The 8460-nt window shown below is 38.3% G+C and overlaps 1 pseudogene; it reads left to right on the top strand.

Moving 5' to 3' along the window:
• Window positions 1-2455: 2455 nt before the first annotated feature.
• Window positions 2456-8202, top strand: LOC101841184 (annotated as a pseudogene).
• Window positions 8203-8460: the final 258 nt, after the last annotated feature.

The raw sequence follows: 8460 nt of genomic DNA, 5'->3' as shown, positions 1-8460 counted from the left end.
TCTTTCGACCACTTCACTGTGTTTAGTTTCATCATTTGAGGGTTATGATCATTTTCCCTGCTTCTCATATTACTTGTGCTTCTGTGCTGTGATTTCTACCTCACTTACTATTGGTTTCTCTTCCAGTTTTATTTGGAGATGCTAGTGAACAGCCTACTTCAGAGAAGACAAAACTAGCTACTCTAACAGCTGTAACACCAATATAGACCATGTCTATAAAGAGTCATAAAATTGATTAAATCAAACTACCACAGTACAAATGAGACTAGGACAGGAATCAAAAAATAGTGTGCAGTGTACTATGAAGTTATAACTGAATGTGGGTCAAAGTGGTTATAGTAAATAAACTAAATTAATTAAGTAGGATGGGAAGAACCTAAGAAGAAGCAATGCCGAATAAATGTAAGGAAGGTGGAGAGGGAAAATGGGGGAAGCATGTCAGGAAGAGGAGAGGAAATGGGAAGAGATAATGGTAGGAGTGCATAACTACCAGTGTGTGAGCAAAACTTAGTGAATGCATGTTAAGGAATAAAAACTAGAAGGTTTCAAAATATTGTAAAGTATGAATGATACAAAAGCATAATAGAAAGCAAAGGTGGAGCATAACTGACAAAAACAAATTTTTTAAATGTCTATGTATTAAAAATGCTTATATGTAGGTCCGCCATTGAAGAGAATGCCAACTGAGAATTGACTTTGGATTCTTTTTACCTTTATTGACTTTTATGTTGGTGCTGAGACCTGACTAGTCAAAGCTCAGCCATCTGACACAGCTCTCTTCCTTTTAGGAGCTTTCATTTGTTTTGGGGCCCACGAACCTCTGCTATGTATTTGTAGCTTTTCTGCCTGTAAGGGGAAGTTTCTGCCCTTCCCCAGAGACTCTCCAGTTTGTAAATTATGAGGCTGCTGATGTCCATCTCATATGTGCTTTAAGAGTTGCGAAGGAAAGGAAGGACCCTAATTTTTTGTTGGGAGTTTGATCTCAGTGCAGTCTTACCCTGCTCCCCACAGCAGAAGACACGTTGTGTGACAGAGGAGGTTGCTGAAACTTTAAGGTTGTGCCTTTTCGTAACCTGACTCTTCTGTTTAGCTTGTTCTATGATTTTGGTTTAGTTTCAAATTATTATTTTGTGTTTGTATGCTATGTGTTTAAGTGTGGGTGGGTACACGTCAAAGAGCTCTATGGAAATCTAAGGACAACACTTTACAGTAAGTTTTTTGTTATGGTATTAAAGGTAAAAGTTATGAATATTCTCATTCTGTTGTTTCTTTTTGTTTTATTAGATTCTTAATTTTCCCCTTTTGTTTCTTTTCCCATAAATATCCGATTTCTTTGAATGATTCTCATAGCCTCTTCAATTTTATACTTTCTGAAACATTGTGTTTCAATATCTGTACTTTCAAATTTTCTTTATATGACAACACTCATTTATTTTTCAAAAATTTTTATTAATTCTTGGAGATTTTCATAGAGTATATTTTGAACATATTCACTTTCTCAACTCACCCTCCATTACACTTTTCAACTCCTCCATCTCTTACCAACCAACCTCAAGATTAGTTCTTTTTTTGTTCTTTCCCCCATTGAATCCATTCATTTTTAAGATATATTAATTACACATCTTAGTGGAAGTCACTCTGTATTTCCATACTTTTCCTCTAGTTTACACAAATCATGTCATCTCATTCTTTTTCCAAACTAACACCTAATGTGGCACCTTTAATAGATGCTCAGAATTTCTATTTTATTTCAGGTAGGCTGTTATTCCATATAGGAGAGAACATAAGAATTTACTTGTACATATCTAGGAGAGCTGCTTCATTAAACTGTGGTTTTCCCTTTATCTTTAGGGTACATTTGTGTATTTTCGGATTATATTGGGAATAGTCTTTCTGGTTATAGGCTCTGGTCAATTTGAAGCCCCTAACCATCTTCTTTCATGCAATCTCTTGCAATTTTGGTATGTCTTCATATGCCACAAAGGTGATCCAAGTATTGCAAGTCATGGGCTGGAATATCATTCTTTTTTCTTTAATCACAGTTTATTTGATGTCTTAGTATTTTCTATTTCCAAGATAATGATGATGGTGTTTCACTTTTGTATAGATTTACCCTTTCTTTTGTGATGGCATATATACTATTGAGATGAAATATTAGAAGTCATTGTCTCCTGCTAACTTAATGCTCATTTCTATTGGCATTTTATCACATATTCCTATGTAGGTTTTCGTATATAGGCAAAGGTGCTTATTATGTGTGTATTCATACAGAAATAGATCGTAATACTCTCACAATCCAATTTCTTTTGCCTACAAATAGCGGTATCTAGAAGTGACTGTTTTACCATTTGTTTATTTTGCAAATAGTTATCTATATAGCTAACAATGGTTTCAAAGAAGATTCTGTGGATATATCATGTTTTCTTAACATTTCTCACCCTTATTCAGGTTTATTAAGATGGACAATAAGGAGCCACCCACACTTTTAGATCTTGCTATACATCATCTTCTGAATAATGAGCCTGTAGCAATGCAAGCTCTTGAGGAGATTTTTGTTCCATTATTCTCTGCTGCCTTCATTGGAGGGCATAAGAATATACTGACAGCAATGGTGAAGGTTTGCCCTTTATCTGTCTCCACATCAGAACATTGAGTGTGTGGGAAGCCCAGCGTAATCTTCTGAAAGCCATGGTTGAGAGTCTTCAATTTCTGCCTGTCCATAACTCAGCATCTAGGTAAGCCCCTGTATAATAGAGCCATGATAAGATGCCTGTTATGCCACAGCTGGCTATACTTCCAAAGGTAGTTAAATAGTGAATGTGGAAGATTTATTTGTGAGTGTATTGGTCCAACCCTTGAGGTCACCTTGAAAGTAAGTGTCTTACAATGTTGGATACGGAATGTGATTGAGGACACTGTTGATGAATTTGCATTATGATGGTATTACACAGAAGAAAGACATGAATGTTAAGACAGCTGAGGATTAGTGGAGAATAAAAGAAAAATAACGAGCGTTGTTTGCTGATAATCTTTGTTCTGTCCACTGCTGCATCCTCAATGGGTGGGCATAACAAGACACCAACAGAAATGGTAAAGGCTTGGCCCTTTTTACGTCTCCATATTAGAAAGTTAAGAATACAAGAAATACAGTGAACTGAAACATGATCGATGATGGTCTTTGGGTATTACTGCCAAGAGCTCAGCTTTTCAGTAAGAATGTGTATAATATATACATGGTAAGATAGCAACACATTATCCTGGAGCCTGTTGACAAAGACAACCAGATAATCTTCCACAGTTAGTTAATGGTGAATTATGAAAATCAATGTGAGGTGGTTGGTACATCAGTTGAGGTTATATGAAAAAGTCTAATGTCTTACAGAGGGTTTTAATTTTGTAATAGAGGTTAGTAGGCTACTGTTGACAGATATACACAGTAGAAGATAACATAGTGAGACTTGTGGGCATTAGTTGATTATAGAAAATAGTAAAGGATATAGTATTTGCATAGGAAAGGCTTTCTGGTAGCTGGTATAAGGAATGACAAAAAGACAAAAAGGATAATTTTGTCCCTAAATGTTATTTTGATCCTGTTTGGTTGTATTAATGTTTAATATGTCTCAGTGTTCTGTGTACTCTTTTTCCTACAGGAACCCAAAACTCAGGATCCTAGATTTAAGGCAGGATGCTGGCTGCAAGACCATCTGCCCAGATATCATTATTAAGTCACCTACTTGTTTTTACTCTTGTACTTACTCTGAGCAGTCTATCATAAAAATCGAAGCCCAGCCTAGTGTTGCAAGTTCAGAACCTGAGGTTCATTCCTCCGAGAAGGCTATGGAATTAGTAGTGAACCTTTCCCTGGATGGCACCTTAAGGGAGAGGGAATTTTTGTGTCTGCTTCTGAATAAAGTGTAACAGAGCTCAGGCTCTTTGCACCTGTGCTGCCGAGATTTGCAAATAGATAAATTGTGTGATTGCAGAGACACCCTAAATCATCTTGATCTGAAATGTATTGATCACCTGGCAATTGATCAGACTTCTCTGGGTGAGCTCATCACCTTTCTGGCTCAGGTGGCACACCTGGACAGATTTTGTCTATCGAAAATCACTTGGAGATCTTTGAATGGGAAAGTCTTCCGAAATTTTATATCTCAGCTTAGGCAAATGGACCATATCAATGAGCTCAATTTGTCTTCTTTTTGCCTCACGGATCATCTTGAAATTGTCCTGAGGTAAGGGAATGGCATACATAGTGGGTTTCCATTAATAGCGTGTTTTTAAGATGAGAGAAATAATTCTTAGCTATTCTTAAGCTTCCCATAACCCTTTCTCCTTCTCCCTCAGCATGGGAAATGCTGGGAGTTTAAAACAACCAGGGGAGGGTATCTGTGTAACTGACAAGAAAAATAGAGTTACAAAAAACGTAGTCAGATGAGCATGTGTAGTGTAGGCACAGTGCTTGTTCCAGAAATATAAAGGTGAAAAGAACCATGCAGTCCTCCTCTGGCCATCGAGAGATGAAGAGGAGATGTTGAGAGAAAGACTGTATGTTGTGTCACAGGTGCACATAGACATATACACACAGACGGTAATGTCAGATCATTAGGAAAATCTCCAAGGTTCAGGCCATAACTGTAGATGCTGCCATTTATGGACTGGCCAAAGGGACCTTTCCAGTTGGTTGCTCCTTCTGTCCTCTCTTCTGAGCAGGTGAACTAGCTCCACCTTTGATTATATTGTAGTTACTAAGGAGATTATATTTTCACACAACTCTATAACAATATATTGTACACATTGTCAAGTATAAAATATTATTTGTCAGGGTGGTAAAGTATCTTTCACAGACCCACACGTCTATTAAGTGTGTGAAGCTCACATCAATTGCTGCTGATGCAATATATGTGCAAAATAGTTTGTTCTACATTCATGAAAAATAGTTCTCCTTTTCTAGTCCTCATTTTTCAGAAATACTTTTCTGTTTCCTCCCTGCAGAGTCCTATCAGCTGGTATGGATTTCTTACATCTGCCATTCTGTGGACTTTGTTTTTTTTATTTTTATTTTCAAATTTAAATTTAAATTAGAAACAAGGTTGGTTCACATGTCAATGCCAGGGCCGTCTCCCATTCCCTCCTCTCCTCCCACCTCCCCAATACCCACTCATTTCCCCAGGGAGGGTGAGGCCCTCCATGGGGGTGTCCATAGTCTGTCATTTCATCCAGGGCAGGGCCTAGACCCTCCCCACAAGAGTTCAGGGTGAGAGTGCATCTCACATTGTTGGACGGGAGTCCAAAGTCTATGTGTATACTCAGGATTAATGATGATCTAATGCCCAAGGCTCAATAGATTACCTAGGCCTCCTCACTGACACCCACATTCAAGGTGTCTTGATCAGTCCCATGCTGGATACCCAGCCATCAGTCTGGGATTTGAGAGGTAACCCTTTTAGGTCAGCTGTTTCTGGAAGTTAAACCAGCCCAGTCTTAAACCCTTTGCTCATCAGTCCTCCCATTCTGTCACTGGATTCCTTGAGTTCAGCTCAGTATTTAGCTGTGGAACTCTGCCTCCACTTCCATCAGCCATTGGATGAAGGTTCTATTTCCCAGACTCTCTTCTCTGGCAGTGGAATTGTAGACTGGCACTCCCCAGATCTATGTCTAAAATCCATATATGAGTGAGTACGTACCATGTTTGTCTTTTTGTGACTGGGTTACCTCACTCAGGAAGGTTTCTTCTAGTGCCATCCATTTGCCTGCAAATTTCAGGATGCCATTGGTTTTTTTTCTGCTGAATAGTACTCCATTGTGTAAATGTACCACATTTTCTCTATCCATTCTTCAGCTGAGGGGTTTTTAGGTTACTTCCAAGTTCTGGCTATTACAAATGATGCTGCTATGAACATAGTGGAACAGATGTCCTTGTTGTATGAATGGGCATCTTTTAGATAAATGCCTAAGAGTGGAATTACTGGATCTTTAGGCTTATTCCCATTTTTCTGAGGAATCTCCATACTGATTTCAAAAATGGCTGTACAAGTTGGCACTCCCACCAGCAGTGGAGGAGTGTTCCTCCCTCCCCACATTCTTGCCAGCATAAATTGTCTTCGGTGTTTTTGATTTTAGCCATTTTGACAGGAGTCAGATGGTATCTGAGAGTTGATTTGATTTGATTTGCATTTCCCGGATGGCTTGGGATGTTGAGCAGTTTTTCAAGTACCTTTCAACCATTTTAGACTCCTCTATTGAAAACTCTCTATTTAGTTCTGCAGCCCGCTTCTTAATTGGATCCTTTGGTGTTTTGGAGACTTGCTTCTTGAGTTCTTTGTAAATTTTGGAGATCAGCCCTCTGTCAGATGTGGGGTTAGTGAATCTCTTTTCCCATTCTATGGGCTGCCTTTTTGTCTTGTTGACCGTGTCCTTTGCCTTACAGAAGATACTCAGTTTCAGGAGGTTCCATGTATTGTTGTCCTCACTATCTGTACTACTGGTGTTATGTTTAGGAAGGTCTCCTGTATCATTTCGTTCAAGGATACTACCCACTTTCTCTTCTAAGTGTTTCAGTGTGGCTGGATTTATATCGAGGACTTTGATCCATTTGGACTTAAGTTTTGTGCATGGCGATAGACATGGATCGATCCGCATTTTTCTATATGCCAGCATCCAGTTATGCCAACACCATTTGTTGAAGATGCTATCTTTTTTCCTTTGTATATTTTTAGCTTCTTTGTTGAAGATCAGATGTTCATACATGTATGGATTAATATCAGGGTGTTCAATTCTATTCCATTGGTCTACCTGTCTATTTTTGTGCCAATAGCAAGCTATTTTCAGGACTACAGCTCTATAATAGAGCTTGAAGTCAGGGATGGTGATTTCTCCAGTTGTTGCTTTTTTGGGTAAGGTTGTTTTGGCTATCCTAGGTCTTTTGTTTTTCCATAAAAAATGATTATACAACATTGAAAAAGTATGGAGAGAGTAGACAGCCTTTTCTTGTTCCGGATTTTAGCAGAATCGCATTGAGTTTCTGTCCATTTAGTTTGATGTTGGCTGTTGTTTTGCTGTATATAGCTTTTATTATGTTTAGGTATGTTCCTGTTATCCCAGATCTCTCCAAGACCTTTATCATGAAGGGGTTGGATTTTTTCAAAGGCTTTTTCTGCATCTAGTGATATGATCATGTGATCCCTTGCCAAAATTAAATCAAGAACTGACAAGCAATTTAAATAGACCTATAACCCCTACAGAAATAGAAGCAGTCATCAAAAGTCTCCCAACCAAAAAAAAAGTTCAGGTTCAGATGGCCTCAGTGCAGAATTCTACTAGAAATTCAAAGGACAGCTTATAACAATTCTTCTCAAAGTATTCCACACAATAGGATCAGAAGGGTCTGTTCCATACTCTTTCTACGAGGCTTCAATAACCTTGATACACAAGCCACACAAAGACACAACTAAGAAAGAGAACTTCAGACCAAATACCTCATGAACATTGATGCAAAAATACTCAATAAAATACTGGCAAATCGGATCCAAGAACACATCAAAACAGTCACTCACCACGATCAAGTAGGTTTCATCCCAGGGATGCAGGGACGGTTCAACATACAAAAATTCATTAATGTAATCCACTGTATAAACAAGCTGAGAAACATTCTGTGGACTTTCTTACAGCGACTTCAAGTTTCTATCTGAGTGCCTTCAAACCAATCATTTAAAGCTGCTGAATATCAGCAGCAATCCAATGTACTGGGAAGATTGTCAGCCCTTTTATAACCTCTTGCAGAATATCTCTGACACCTTGAAGCACCTGGCAATTAATCATTGACTTTTAACAGATTCTACAATCTCAGTTCTCATTCCAGCACTAAGTTGCTGTTCCCAACTCTGAGTGCTCAGTTTTTCCTCCAACCCAATCACCATGCCTATGCTCATGAGAATTCTTGAGCACTGAACACCGTTGATGTAGCTTAAATACGTGATTTATCCTATTCCCATGCATTGCTATGGGAGATGGCATTTCCAGAGCAGTTTAGATCGACAGAAGCTTGCTGATGTGCAGGAACACTTGAAAATAATGCTACAAGAGGCAGACAGGAAAGACATGAATTGGATTACTTACTCGATTAAATTTACATTCCAACACCGTTTCACCTTGATATGTTTGTTCCCTTTCAGTATTAAATGTTTTTTCTTGAGCCCATAGACTGAGTATTTAAAGTTCTTATATTGTGGCAAAATACAGTTAAGAAATATAGGTGTGTAACTGATTTATATAGAGAATGACTTACAAGAAGATAGAGGACTTTGAGAGTGTCTGTGTGTTTAACTGTTGTTCTTTATAGCACTTCATCTTACCTACTCAAGTTTTAGATAGAAGATATGCAAATGCTACATTGTAGAATACCACACCCCTGTCCTCACTGAGATGTACTTGTGGGTACTTGACACCAGACATGACAGT

This window comes from Mesocricetus auratus, unplaced genomic scaffold, assembly GCF_017639785.1.
Source record: "Mesocricetus auratus isolate SY011 unplaced genomic scaffold, BCM_Maur_2.0 Super-Scaffold_100003, whole genome shotgun sequence".
NCBI classification, from domain to species: Eukaryota; Metazoa; Chordata; class Mammalia; order Rodentia; family Cricetidae; genus Mesocricetus; species Mesocricetus auratus.
The sequence above is the reverse complement of the archived record's forward strand: the minus strand, read 5'-3'. Positions and strand labels throughout refer to the sequence as shown.